A 15,653-nucleotide genomic window follows, 5' to 3' on the forward strand; every position below is an offset into this window, starting at 1 on the left:
CTGTCTTTCCATCTGGCACCTTTCCGTGTTTCCCAAATACTACAGCATTTTGGCACTCCTCTGCATTAAAAAAAAAAAAAAAATCATCGAAAAGAAGATGGAATAAGTGATGCAAGAAACATGCTACTATATCCTATTGGTCTCAATTCTAATCCTCTTAGACCTTAGCACAAACTTTCTCTTTACTTATGCCTTTAAATAGCATTAAATTTAGAAGCCTAATTGTGCATTTTCCTGACACTTCTGCACTCACGTGACTCTTTTAAGTAGTGTTCATTATTTAATTTATGCACTCCATATTCTATCTTTTCACTTTGTTTTTCATTTTATTATTTTATGATTATGCATTTTAATTTTTTACATATTTTCTATGACACACCTGATGCTGGAATTCTTTGTTGTAAAGCACTTTGAGTTGCAATAATTGTATCAGAGGTGCTAAGCAAATAAAGTTCACTATTATTAATGTATAAACCAATAAAACTGTTGAGAATAGAGTAGGATAGAAAAGGGTCATGATCTGTGTCCAGGTGTGCTGGTGGGAGTTTTTTTATGTGAGATAATTCATTTTATACCAATTTTTAGCTTTTTACAATGCTGTTGAATGAAAAAATTGTATTTAGCAAACTTTTGTTCTTGATATTCTTCTGTTTTTGTCACCTGGTCTGTCCTCTCTTCAAAATTGCCTTTAGTTAAGGTCAAGCTGCTGAAAATGTTCAGTAAATTGTCAATACATTTTAAACAGTTAAATCCTAAAATCAGCAAATAAGTGGCAACACAACTTCTGCAGTATCAACTTCATACCTATTTGCAATTTCTTGCCCTTCCAGGCAAAACAGTATCTATTTTTTCAAATGAGAGATTTAAAAAAGTAATAATAATATCATTTCCAAATCAATCTCCCAGCCCCAAATGTAGTGATAATTTGACCAACCGTGCTGCAAAATTCTTCCACTAAAATACACACAGTTTTAATTGGACTGGAGGATTACTCTTACTTCTCTGTTATTTCTTTACAAAAATCCTGTAAACCAGTGTTTGTGCCTGAAGCTGCAGATTCATTGATAATAATACCAGTTATAGATTCAAAATATTCAAAATAACAGTCACGTTAAAGACAGCTAAGCCATGTAGTAAAACAATAACTCAATTACCATCTTGGTCATCTCTAGGTGAGTCAGGGACTGGTTCATAAAAACGTATCTTCTTCGTCGTTGGGTTTTCTTGCTCTTTTGGGCAGCTCCTTTTTAGTATTTGCTGCTGGACCATCCATTCTGTTAAATACATACAAGTGCATCAAATTTTAATTAGCCAACTTAAAAAGGTGCTGAAACTCCTTACTTAATTCATCCTGTCATTATGTCTTGTATTTGGGAACAGAGTACAACACATGTTGATATATTTGGATAAGTAGATCATGTTAGTTTTACCATATCAGACCACTCAGGACCTGAAAAACATAATCTACAATCCACCAGACAAACAACAGCAACACAGAGGTATCCTGAAGGAAAAATCCAGACTGTGACTGAGTATTTAAATATATATACCTTATATATGTGTACACACACATATAAAAAAAACATAGTCTTACTACATGAAAAGGAAAATTATTTTTTCCCCTCAAACTGTATGTTATTAACATAAATTGGGCATACAGGCGATTCTCCCATTATTAAATGTTACTGCAGTAAGTTAACAGTTAGCTAACCTACACAAGTTCCAAACTACATGAGGTTCTGGCTAACAGCCTCGCAAGCTAGCTTTACTTTTTACCACATATGCCGACCAGTTTCTTCAGGACGTATCAGGACAACACACTTGAACAAGATACTCTAAAATGTACTTACTTTTATCAAAATTCCGTTTGACAAAGATGTGGCTTACCTTTTTTTTCGTCCTGAGACGGTTTCGTGCTCCATTCCGTTACTCCACTACACTACGAACGTTAAATAAGACCCGTTTTGGATTAACCAATCACGATGCAGTGTAAGTGACTGATGGCGCTCTCTTCCAATGAATTGACAACGTTGCGGCTGGATTCACAGTTCAAGATTTGGGCCAAATGCAACTTCTGTGAGTGGTAAGTGGATAAAGCAACACTTTTCCTACTATTTCTTTGTTAGTAGCCCAATCTAAAGTTATTTATGTTGCATTTTAAGAAAAAGTATCTGCCACTGGGACGTTTTAATCAGTTGAATGATTTTAGGTATGCATAGGTGAAAATCAAGTGGAGGGGGTGTTTTGGACCCCCTCAATCCTAGACAATCACTGAATTGCCCCCCCCCCAAAAAAAAAAAATGCTAATTTCATTGAAAACATGTAGTTATGTTTTACGTGATATGCCTTGAATGCCCTTCTATGAGTTGCATAGGCAAATTAATCTGGTTAAAGATTTTAAAGATCGTCCCTGTCCCCCCCAGTGCTCCAAAGTGGTTCAGTCCAACCTCCCTCTCCTCTCCCTGCAGTTGAATTAATCCAGAAGTTGTCGACACTCACGGACAGACAGGTGCAGATGACAGGAGGTAGGGAGTAACTGACGCGACTTCTGGGCATCAACTCTTAAAAAAACGTATAAACATGTAATGTAACTTAATTATATACATGAAAAAGACGCTACTCATCCCTAATTTGAGTCAGGTTGCCCTCTGCCTCGCTAGCTAAAGTTAATGGTAACTTGCTAAACAACGTCCCCTGTTTACTATGATAAACTTTGATCAGAGCTGAGTAAGGTACCAAATCATTAACTACTACGTGATAGTTTCATATCATAATGCTGAGGGAAATATCTTCATCTGAAAATGACAAAATGCAAAAGATCCAGCTATAGAAGTTGACAAACACTGCATACAGTATCCAGTTTAAAAGGCAAAAATCAGGCATTCAAAACGTGAAAAAAATTGTAAATAAAATAAAAATATTAATTAAATGAAGAAGGAAATATTTAAAATTCTTTATTGTAATGGCCATATCATTTCAAACGTCTGGCTTTTTAAATCATTACAACTGATTCATACATGTAGCCCAGTTTTATTTATATACCTGGTAAATTTTAAACAGCTGTGTAGCTGGTTGATTGCCACACGTCTTTAAGTCTTCCTTAATTAAATGTGTGTTGCTTTAATTTGATTCAATTGAAAATAAAATTGCTACCATAACATACCTTTTTTCATTGTCATGTACAGAAAAAAATATCTTATTAAACAGATTTTAGTCTTGTTCCAGCTAGTCAGCATTGCTTCTCTCATATTTGTGTAAATAACCTGTAAACTGTGTATGCATGCATGTTTGTGATCATTTGTGTTTTAAAAATAGATAGACATACGGTATTATGAATTTATGTTTAGTTTGTGAAATGCTTATTTCCACTTTTGTTTTTTTACAGGCATATTTTAAATATGTTTGAAAATGGCACATAAGTAAGACTCACACTGGAGAAGAAAAGTGAAGAGCCAACAAAGTACTTGCAAAAGATACAGAAGAAAGGTGAGGAAATTTGATTTTTATAATTTTTATATATTGTCACTTTACTAATACTTGCTGCTATTTCCACTCCACTACATTTTGGAGACACATTTTATTGATCAGTCCACTGCAGTACAATATACAATATACTAAACTACACTACACTACAATACACATACTTTCAGACTTCTACTCAAGTACTATTCATATGAGTAACTTAAACTTTTACCAAATTCTTATTTTAACACCTTTACTTGTACTTAAATTGGACTTTTGGTATTTTATTTAAAACTGGCCATCTGTTTGTTTTCTTCTCTCAGCTACATTTCATCAGCTCCATTGCTTTTGACAACATTCTTTAATGATTTTATACATATGAAAAATCAATTAAATTTGAAAGGACAGTCTGCTAAGATCACATTTATACGTAGGATTCACAAAATATTAAGAACATGTCTGAGTATAACCTAGTACAGTTCAATAACAGCACAAATTACAGCATCCAAAGTTTCTGTTTAAGTAAACCAGCACCTCTCTTGAACAGATCCAATAAAACATTCACAGTATAACTTCATGAAAGGGGGATTTATAACAGGATTTGACCTGGATGACTTATAAATTGGCAAGTTAGTGTCAAATATGGTGACTTTTTACTGTTATACCCTGTTTTTATCGGGACACACAAAGAGAGGAGAACGGAGGTAACACAATGAATGTGCAAAAATGTAAAGCAACCATCTCAATTTACTCCAGCATGACTCATTGCCAAGCAATAAGAAATTGATACGGTATATTCCACCTCTTTGGTTTTTCTCTAGAATCATCAGACTTGAGGCCAGATGACTGCAAGTGACCAGTTCTGGAAGCATATCTGAAGGCTGATGACTATACTGATCTGGAATACTGTTTGATCACAAATTTGTGTGACCTACATAACGCCAACCATACATCCCAGTGCTGTGGACAAACAAGTGAGATGCATCACTCTGGACTTCATGTTGAATCGGAACCTGAACAGCCATTTCACATTGATACAGTTGTTGATCACCTATCAGAATTTGTTAGGGAACGTACTTTGGATGATATTTAATGTCCTATTGTTTGATGATGACCTGTCATTTGAGGACAGTTCAGAGCTAAAAACCAAGAGGAGGGAACAGAACCCAAAAGCTCTACAAACTCTGGAGATCATCCACGTAAAATGTAATGCTTTTTTCAGCATTATATAAACCAAATTTTCTCAATGCAAGGGTCATAGTGTAGCATTCTGTTTTTTGTTCTGATGAATAATTTCATTCACAAATGTGTTATTGGAGGCAATGATAGTGGTATTTTTAAATGACATCTGGGGAAATAATATACAGGACTTTATGTAAATACTTTGTTGAAATAGACACTTTATAGCCTTCAAGTTACTAATAAATTTAGTTTTTTATTTTACAACATGTGTTACGTCTTTTATGTGCTCTGTGACAAAACTGAATTACGTGCAGTGCAGTACTTAAAAGGATTTATAGAACATATAATTAATATAAAAGCAGAAGATCTTTGCAGCCTACAATCATACATTTTCAACAATTCATTGTGCACAATAATAAATAAAAAATATTGTGTGGATTGCAATAAAATCAACAAGATATCAGGTGAATAAAAACCACCAAAATATGTATCAAAGTCTGAGAGTTCAATGAGTGCTTGTGGAGAGCTCTACATTAGCTCTGTGTGAGCTAAGTATGAGATGCATGAACTGAAGCTGGGATGAGAGTAGATTGAGTTCATAAAGAGAGCTCTTTTATTTCTCTGCCTGAGATCACAAAGAGAGACAAAAGTTGAGAAACTTTGAGAATTAAATTAGAGGCTGATGAGATCTCTTCTAAAACTTCAATGGAGACTAAACTGAGATTCAGTGCATCTTATTGCTCAGGAGAAAAAAAAGAGAGACAGGAGAAATACACCTTAGTCTCAGTTTGGTGTCACACAGATCTCATAGTTGTCTAGGAGAAGTAAATGAAACATTTTTGAGATCTCTTTTTGGTTTTTCTTTTCCTCTGGGATTGTACCTTATATTCCTTGAAAAATGTTTATCACAGTGCTCAGGATTGTTATTTTTTGGACCAAATAGTTAAATAAAGTTGTTCAGCAAGAAGCCATTGACTTGAGTGGTATACATTTCAGAATTGTATGTTGTAATGAGGCCACTGTCACCACCGTCAGAGGGAGTTTTATTTGTTTTAAATGAATATGCTTACAATATGTTTCTTTAGTGCTGTTGAGTTATTAAAGTAATAGTCTCTTTTAATACTAAAATGTTTTTTAAATAAAAAAACCCATTACTTTTTCTATCTAGACTTAAAGTAAACATTGTATGATGTTAGATCTTTTAAAGTAGTACACATGAAAAAGTATAAAAGTGAACAAAAGTGAATATACAACATTTAACAGCGTATATGTGTACTAAGAATCCCAGATAATTATTTAAAAACTCTAAATACATATTTGACCAAATAAATTTTAAAAAATTGCTTTTTATTGTGTCTGACGGTGTTGACAAAAACAAAGTAAAAACCAGAAAACACCTATTTTATAAAAAAAATACAAAATCAGGAGGTTGCACCAGTATATTGCTCAACAGCCAAGACCTTAATCTATAATGATATACCTTCAGATTTTGTAATTTGACTTACTTTTTATTTTCAAAATTAAAAACCTGTTTTATCCAAATTCTCAAGAATCAGTGACTCAATAAAATGTTATTAATTATACACACCTTTTATACTCCATTATTACCTCACAAAGTGCTTGTCATGGAAAGAGAACAAGTGTAAAATAAGGGTATGGGTAGTCTGTAACAGGTGTTTGTAAATAAATACTACAGTCAATTATATGTAAGCCTGGGTCTAACTGCCATGAATAAAGAATATTTGATTCTAATAATTAAGAGTCATTTATTTATTCATCTATCCACAGTCTGCATTCCTGACTAGAAGCCTTCCTTCATCTACTCTCAGCCGTTCACCTGTGACTCTCTCCCAGGAGGACACGATGAGCTGGGCCATATGAGAAGACTGGGATCCTGGAAAATCAACAGCAGCAGCAGAGGAAGATGACCAGGAACTGTTTAAGGGACTACTATACACGGTGCCCGCGCGGAAGACCGGGGTTCGATTCCCCGACAGGGAGACGTCCGTTAGCAGCTGAGCCTGTACATGTCATCATTGGGGCTCCAAGCTGGCTCTCATCTTGAGCTGGGATCACAGGCTGGCAGCTCTTTAAATGGTGCATTTGTACACAGAGCTGTTGCTTACGGCCATACCACCCTGAGCACACCCAATCTCGTCTGATCTCGGAAGATAAGCAGGGTCGAGCCTGGTTAGTACTTGGATGGGAGACTACCTGGGAATACCAGTTGCTGTAAGCATTTTTCCCCCCAAATATTCTTCTGGAAGAGGGTGCTGCTGCTTCAGCAGATTGCCAGTATTTTCTTGAGTGTGTCTCCTATGCCCAAACAGTGTCGTCTCCAACAAAACAGCCAAGCTGATAAATGTGTCGTGGTGTCAGCAGAGGCTGGCAGCTCTTTAAATGGTGCGTTTGTACGCCGAGTTGTCACTTACGGCCATACCACCCTGAGCACGCCCCACCTGACAAAGGATAGTATGTCCAAAGCTCCATTGTCATCGTCCAATCATGGCCATCAATGTCCAATGTCACATTGGACGTAATCCAGTCAAAACCATCACTGTCCAATGTGAGATTGGACGTTGGCCAATCAGGCCGCGGGATAACAATGGATGTAGCCAATCGTGACTCCACCCGCTCCAAGCGCTGGGATTTTTATTCCGCCATGTAACCTATAGTTACTGAGGTAAAACTTTCTCTTTTTCGCCGAAGAAAGATCGCCAAAGTGAGTACATTCTACATCTCTTTTGTTATACGTTAATGTTACATCAGCATCCTTTTCAAACGCCATTCATCCGTTAGTCATTTACTTGTCACGACAAGTGTACAGTAAACACGTTAGCTAAAGCAATGGTCGAGAACAATGATTGTAAACATTTATTTAGAAAACTTTAGTCGAGGTAGCCAGCCTTTCAGTGTGTTGTTAACTTCCAGCAAGCTAACGTTACCGGTAAAATAGCATATTTGCAACTGGAGATGTCTCGTGATCTAAACTGATGCTTGTACCGTTTAATTGGAAAAATAAAGCATTTGTCATAGTTAAGTCGAGCTTTTTATAAGCATGATCGTATAGTAGCTTTAGTTTACTTATACTCACTTTGTGACGTTGTAACAGATCGAGCGAACTAATATAATCTCACAGTGTTCAGTTGTTGACTATGAGCAACTCGGTTTTGTTTAAAGTTATTTTCCTATATAGAAATAGTTACATCGGTGTTCGCTTCTTGTCGGTGTCATTTATTTTTTACAAAAGTCACAGAAAGGCATATATATATAAAGGTTTCATTGAGTAAGATTATTGTCACTTCATGGTGATAGTACACTTGCTATTACTGGATTTGTACATCAGCTTGTTTTCTATACTGATAGTTTCTTATTACAGTATTCACAATATATGCATGTATCTGTGTAGAGCACAGTGCTTATACTGCTCTACTTTTTTGTTGTTTCTGCAAGTGCTGCCTTTTTTTGTTTGTTTTCAGATGTCCACCAAAAAAAGCCACAAGGCAATGGGGGATGGTGAGTGGATGGCCAGGCTAAGGTCATTTGCCAGGACTGGGGTTTGGCCCCCTGGAAGTGGGAACAGGCCAGCCCCAAGACAAAAAAAATGGCATGATCTTTATCACAAGGTAAAGTACAACGCTCTAAGTATTTTTCTGTATATGAGGGCATTATTAAGTCTGGTGTGTGAGAGACATTATACATACAAAAAGACATACACTGTTCTTTTGTATGTACTGTGCTGAACTTGAATAATGATATTCCAGGCCTTAGTTGGAAAAAAAAAAGACATTATTGAAATATGATGGTGCAGAAATGATCAGTAGGCTTATGAACTGTGTGTGACGCACTACATGCTCATATACTATATATTTTGGTCATCACAGATTGAGAAATGCCCCATGCAGGCTCAAGGGCAAACAACGCTTTTTGGAGGGTCCATGGCCTGCAATTGTGGATTCCACAACTTTAAGGTGAAGTTTTCTAAAATGATAACTCACTACTCTAAGCTTCCATCCCCATTATGTTTCCTGTTGTGCTTTTACTGTTATATCATGTGTTTTGTTACTGTTGTGTGATCAGCCTGCCACTACTGCTCCACCACCTCCTGTTCCACAACCCTCTGATGTCCAGCAGTCTGAGACCTCAAGTGTTGCTCCAGGGGAAAGTTCTTCAGCTAATAGACCCTTCCTTCATCCTTCCTTGAGCCTGTCCATGGTGATTTTTGTTTTTGTTCCAACAGCTATGGTCTTATTTGTTCGTTACTGTTTGTTTTTCTGTTTTTGTTTATTTCTTTCTTTGCTGTTTTGTTTTTATTCTTTAACACTGAAGAATGACATGGTATATGTCTTTTTGATAAATATCTATAAACTATTTATATTTTTTCTATTTTCAGTTCACCAAATCACGCTTTGGTGGGGCTCTGTCTTCCCAAGCAAAGCCACATTTAGTTACCCGGAGGCCCCCAAGTCCTTCTCCTCCATCCTCTGTGAGGACCCCCAGCTATTCTCCTCCTCCATCCTCTGTGAGGACCCCCAGCTATTCTCCTCCTCCATCCTCTGTGAGGACCCCCAGCTATTCTCCTCCTCCATCCTCTGTGAGGACCCCCAGCTATTCTCCTCCTCCATCCTCTGTGAGGACCCCCAGCTCTTCTCCTACTCCATCCTCTGTGAGGACCCCCAGCTCTTCTCCTCCTCCATCCTCTGTGAGGACCCCCAGCTCTTCTCCTACTCCATCCTCTGTGAGGACCCCCAGCTCTTCTCCTCCTCCATCCTCTGTCAGGACCCCCAGCTCTTCTCCTCCCCCATCCTCTGTGAGGACCCCCAGCTATTCTCCTCCTCTATCCTCTGTGAGGACCCCCAGCTCTGCTCCTACTCCATCCTCTGTGAGGACCCCCAGCTATTCTCCTACTCCATCCTCTGTGAGGACCCCCTCTGCAGCCTCAGTTAACACCAGCAGCCCTGTCCCATCCCTCATGAGGACCTGCAGCACTTCTGTAAATACCAGCCTTGTAGCCTCCTCCACTATTTTTACTCTGTCATTGCCTTGTATTACCATAACTTTGTTTTCTGAAGAAAGTAGCCTTTAAAATAGCCTTTAATTTATCATTGAAATAATTATTTTTTGTGGTCTGTAAAACAGGATGACTCTTGGGACGAGCAGCCAGGAGGAATTCAGCCAGCCACAGCTGAAGCCAGGGAATCTTTATGGTTTCCTAAGGGAATGAGGGAGACCATCCCTGTTCAGGACCAGAAGTGGATAATCAAAACCCTCTTCCAGTCACAAAAACTGCGCGCAGATGTGAAGCTGTGGTATGAGCCCCCTGATCCTGTGCCAGTTTACCACCAGAAGCCAACACCTGAAAGATTTTTTACTCATCGGCTGATGGCGTGGATGCCTTACCACCTGTGGAAGGTGGTAGTACATTGCCCAGTTTGTCAGAAGAACCTGACAGGCTGTGGTATCCACAAGCGGGCACGGAAGGTCCTGGATGTCGACAGGTACTATCTCCTGGTGACAGAAACACTCAGGTGCACTGTGTGTTCTGTCAACTATCTGTCGACCAGTCAGACCGTCAGGGACCAGCTGGACCTGCCACACCAGAAGCTGTTCCGTCTGATCCTGACCCGCAAGTGAGTAAGAATGGTTCTAAAATGATGGAGGTTGAAAAAATTGTACAGCATATTAATTTATCCTCCTGTCAATATGAAATCTAACATTAAAAAAATCTACTTTTCAGGTATGCCTGCGACATTCGTGTCATTCGGCTGCTTCGGGACAGGACTCTGGGTAACAGTCCGGCAAGGCTGGTCAAGCAGCTGAAGGAAAACCATGGGGAGGAGTGGATGAACAGGTTGGCACACTACCTAGGGGAGTGTGCTGCCTTTGTGAATAGGCCTACCCTTGTCCCAATGGTTTTCCAGGAGCCCCCAGACCCAGTCGACATCCCCACCAGTCACTGGGTGTTGTCAGTGTGTGGAAGGGACATCCTCTCCCGTCTTGACCACATAAAGGCGAGCATCACTTCCACATTTGGCACCATCTTAAAGATGGATTCCACTAAAAAGGTAAAGAAAATATGTCTGCATAGTACATTTTCATTCAGTTTACCTTCTCACACACATGGTATTAGCAATGCTGACATTTAAAAGAAGATATGAAATGTAAGCAGATAAACACTACAAAATATTTGTACTAAAAAGTTAACCATTTAAAGCCTCTGAATTTTTTTTTCAAAGTCTCTGCCCTTTCCCAAATGCTGTATATGAGAGGTTTACTAGATCAATGTGTGAAACAAATCCATCTGCCATGTCAGGTTACAAAAAAATGTCATTTTGATAAAATTTCAGATCACAAAGAAGCTGGCTGGGCATGGAAGGGGAACGGCTCTCTGGGTGACCTCTATAGGAAACGAGTTTGGCCAGATCCTCAACAGTGTTCTTTCGGTGCAGGAAGGGCCAGGTCTTGACCCCATGGTGCAAGGCATTATGGACCGTTACCGGCAGCTGCTCCACCCCCACTGCTGCTGTATGTGGACTGTGGCTGTTGTGCGGAGGAGACGAGCAAGCTACAGTCCAGGTTTGCGGACTGGCCAGACCTCCAGATCCGGCTTGACATCTGGCACTTTATGCGGAGGCTGGCTGTAGGCTGCACCACCGAAGCCCACCCCCTTTACCCTACTTTTATGGGCTGTCTCTCTGCCTGCATCTTTGAGTGGGATGCAGGAGACCTCACTCTCTTGCGGCGAGCAAAGAGAGAGCAGCTCCGGCATGAGGGTGTTCCGTGTCTTGCTGATGACTTGGTGGACAGGAAAATCAGCAAAAAAGAGCTGAGCCAGTATTGCAGAAGAAGGACACGTGGTGAGGAGGAAACCACTGGCCTAATTGACCAGCTGCTCCAGAAACTGGGAGGTGCTAATGGGAGAGACCTCATGGGGGTGCCGTTATTGGATCAGGTACGGATGGAGCACATCTGGCGCATTCAAAAACGGCACGTCAGATGTATCCAGGACGTGCCTGGTGTACAGCTGTACACTGAGGTAGGCACCACCAACAAGTATGGTGTGGTCCTCACCAAATACTGCTGTGCCAGAGGGTCCACATCCCTGGAGTCCTTTCACCTCCACCTGAACAGGTTCATTCCAGGTTTGTGTCCCAAATTTGTGATCATTTTGCCTTTATTTTTATGGTAAAAAATCAGATTGAAAGAAAACTGGCATACATGTTTTTGTTGTGTCCGCAGGAACCAGTGCAAATGCACTGAACTTTCAGCTCTACCTCCTGGAAGGTCTGAACAGGTGGAACCAGGACCGGGGTATTGCAGCAGTAACAAGCAAGCCATCTTTTTTTGCTTACTTACACCAGGGATGTGACCCACTGTATAAACACCAACAGCCAGAAAGTGTTTGGCAGGGCCTTTATACCCACCTTTAGGCCACCTGCCCAATACACTGGTATGTATAGCTGTTATTTGTTAAATTGCAACATTTTAATGCTTGGATTCTATTTTTTTTTTTCTAAATTTAAGCCTTAGTTTGACAAGCCTGTCTTTACATAATTCCCTTTTTCTGTTTGGAAAGAGAATTAATTGACAAACAGATGTTAAAATTAAGTTGTTTCAATGTTGTATGTTTTGATTAAAAACAAACAATTGTTCCATTTAAATTACAAGTGTATTTTTCTGTGTTCTTTTCAATAGGGGAGCTTCTTGGTGTTGACTACCTCCTAAGTCAAACTGAACAGCGCTTGAGAATCACCCCAGACTCAGAGGAGACGGAAGAAATGCTGGAAGATGTGGATGCTGTTGAGGAAGAAGAGGATGAAGGTTTTGAGGAAGAACAAACACCAGACCTCATTGTGTCAGATCTCCTGGATAACACAAGCTTCCCCTTCTCTGACTCTCAGTCTTCCTCTAGGCCAGCCTCCTTTTCCCAGGCTGCTCAATCTTCAGCTGCTCCTGCCTCCCAGGCTGCCTCTTCCTCCCTGGCTGCCCCTGCTTCTGCCTCCATGGCTTCCTCCTTGTCTCTGTCCACTCCATCTCTGGCTGCTGCTGCCTCCTCCATGGTTGCCTCCTTCTCTCTGGCTGCTCCATCTGCTGGATCCTCCATGGCTGCCTCCTCCTCTCTAGCTGCTCCATCTCTGGCTGCTGCTGCCTCCTCAATGGCTACCTCCTCCTCTCTGGCTGCTCCATCTGCTGGATCCTCTCTGGCTGCTGATGGATCCTCCATGCCTGCCTCCTCCTCTATTGTTGATCCATCTACAGCTGCTGCTGCCTCCCTGGCTCAATCAAGTGCCCCTACATCTGTGGCTGCTAATTCCTCCCTGGCTCCTTCCTCGCAGCTTGCTGCCAGCGTGCCTCTTCCAGGTCTCACTACAACTCCTGACAACTCTGGGGTATGTTATTCATTATTTTGTGTCAAAGACATATTAACTCATGTGTTGCCCTGAATCTTACTGCCAACTTACTGTTCTTTTAGGCTGTCGATGACTCTGGCATGCAGGGAATGGACAGAGTTGACAGCCTGGCAGAGTGTCTGGTGGAGCTCAGAAACCAATCATCTCTTGCTTTGTCAAACCAGCAGGTAATCATTGCTTATTTTCTTGCAGTACCAACTTGTACTCTGCATACAAATACATGGTTGGTGTGTTTCATATGCCTTTTTGTTCTTTCTTTTCTCAGGTGAGCAACATTGTTGCTTTATGGCAGAACCTGCTGGATTTTGACAAGCAAAGGATTGTGTTAGCAGCCAGATTCCAGAACAGGCTCGACACAGGGAGATTTAGGTCTCCAAAGAAGAGGCAGGAATTTACTCCAGGGGTGGAGCGCGTCAAAAGGCATGCTCTTACCATCACTGCCCCACTTGCCCAGTGGCCAGACTGCTGTCGCCTTATAGAGAGCATTTTTATCTGGCTATGCGAGATCCATCGCAGTCCCAAAAAAAGGGGGACAGGTACAGTGTCGAGATGGGACCTAATCCTAGAGGACTACAGGAGAATAAGGCAGCGCATTTTATCTAATGGGGCAGTCATGCAGCAGACCTCATTGCAGCTGGTGGATGTGAGCCACACCACACTTGTACAGTGGCACAACAGGAGGGTAAATAGACAGGAGGCTGCTGTCATTATGCAAGGGCTGAGTCTGCCCAACCGCATGGCTGTAGCTTCCACTGCTCTCCCTCCTGCTAATGTTCGAGCCCGAGTTGCTCCCCCTCAGCCAGGACCAGCACACAACTACATCTTACCTGAGAGCTCTGTGGGCCAGGCTCAGGTAAAGAGAAGAAAAATTCTTCCAGCAGTCCCAGCACCTGAAGCTGTGAGGCTGCATCCACAGCGCCAACTCCCTGCACCATCAACAGGGACTCAATTTCTGATGCTGGCTCCAGGGACTGTACAAGGGACTGTACAAGGGCCTGTACTGGTGGCTGTTCCTCAGAGCCTGGGAGTGAGCTCCCCCTCTGCTCCACCTGTTCCAGCCCCAGCTCTGCCACGCAAACTTACCCACAAAGTATTGCACAACACATGTAAAAAGTGTGGGCAGTTCAGAACTGCGGCCACAGGACACAGCCAATACAAGGGTGTTGTGTACTGTCCATCTGCAGAGGCTGTGTCAAAGGAGCAGTGGTTAAAAAACATTAAAAAGGAATAAACATGTATCATCTCCCTCTCAATATCCTGGACTCTTGGATTGTGTTCCACCATACCACATTGCGTCCCAAAAGAACTCTTAACTGTCACTTTTGTATATAGTATATTTATTTGTTAAGACCATATTTTTGAGAAAGTTATGTTGTCATGACTTCTACTAGCTATCTGCTCTCGTTTGTTATTGTTTACATGTTGTTCCATCAGATGAACAGTTTTTATATGTACACTTCTGCTAGGAGAAACATTAGCCATACATATCAGCAAACGTGTGTGATTATATTTATGCCATCACACTTCGGGAGTTGACAAGTGGAGTTTGGAATTTAAAACTGAACCAACACACCTGCTTTAGCTGCAGTTGTTGTATTTTGTCCCCATTTCTTAAACTTTTGTTCAAAGGGCTTTAGTTCTCAGTTTAAACTACAGCTAGTTTAATTGTTTTAAACCTGAGAGGGTTGTGGTTTTTGTGGTACTTCCAAGCACCTTTTCAGAATTGTCTTAACTCTGACAAGCTTGAAATTCTGTTTAAGCAAAATAATTTTATTTTGAGAGTAAGATAAATGAAAGTGTCATTTTTTTTTTTAGAGTTCAACAGAGTTTATTTTCTGTTGCCAGGTTGTTACAGTGCTCATAAGCTCTAGCTCTTAAGATTTAGCTCACAAAATGGCAGATCAGGCTAAGTTGACTGTCCAAAATACAATTTGCATATAGTTTTGGCTTATCCAACAAAATGGTTTTGCATTTTCATCACTGAGGGTTGTAAATTCAAAGATTATGCATCTATTGTTTATTGTAGATTGTTTTTTGTTTGTTTGTTTTTTAAAGAAAGACACCCAGTAAGAGGAGCACCTCAAAGGCTCAAAGCTGGTACTAGAATTAATGGGTGCCTTACAACGAAAAAAGCATGAAAATCTTTTTCAGATTATCAGTTTGAATGAAAAGAAATTGTAATCACTTAATTTCATCATTTGAGATAGTTGTTATTGTCATTTTCAGATTAAGAGTACTTGTGTTTACATATTACTGCTGTGTTTCTTACAATTCAGTCACATTTTACAGACAAAGTGACTCTTGTCTTAAAGACTTGCTGCCTTTCATAATTGCTGCTGACTTTTGATTGCAAGAGAGTCATGTTACTAAAGGCTATAAAATAATAATAAATGTTTTCAACAAAAAAAAATTTTTTTTTTTTTTTTTTTGGTTGTATGTGCCATCACACGAAGGCCAAAGAGAGTATTCATTAGTTATTTGTATACCACACAGAGAGTAATATTCATTAATTCAATTCAATATAATAATCTTAGTTGGCATGGAAAAATGTAAACATTGCCAAAGAGGGTACAAATAAATGATAAATTATACATTTTG

At 40.1% G+C, this 15,653-nt stretch overlaps 1 pseudogene; it reads left to right on the forward strand.

Annotated features, from left to right (window-relative positions):
- The first annotated feature begins 6,764 nt into the window (after positions 1-6,764).
- On the forward strand, positions 6,765-6,883 carry LOC121522027 (annotated as a pseudogene).
- The last annotated feature ends 8,770 nt before the right edge of the window (positions 6,884-15,653 follow it).

This window comes from Cheilinus undulatus, linkage group 14 (assembly GCF_018320785.1).
Source record: "Cheilinus undulatus linkage group 14, ASM1832078v1, whole genome shotgun sequence".
Classification (NCBI taxonomy): domain Eukaryota; kingdom Metazoa; phylum Chordata; class Actinopteri; order Labriformes; family Labridae; genus Cheilinus; species Cheilinus undulatus.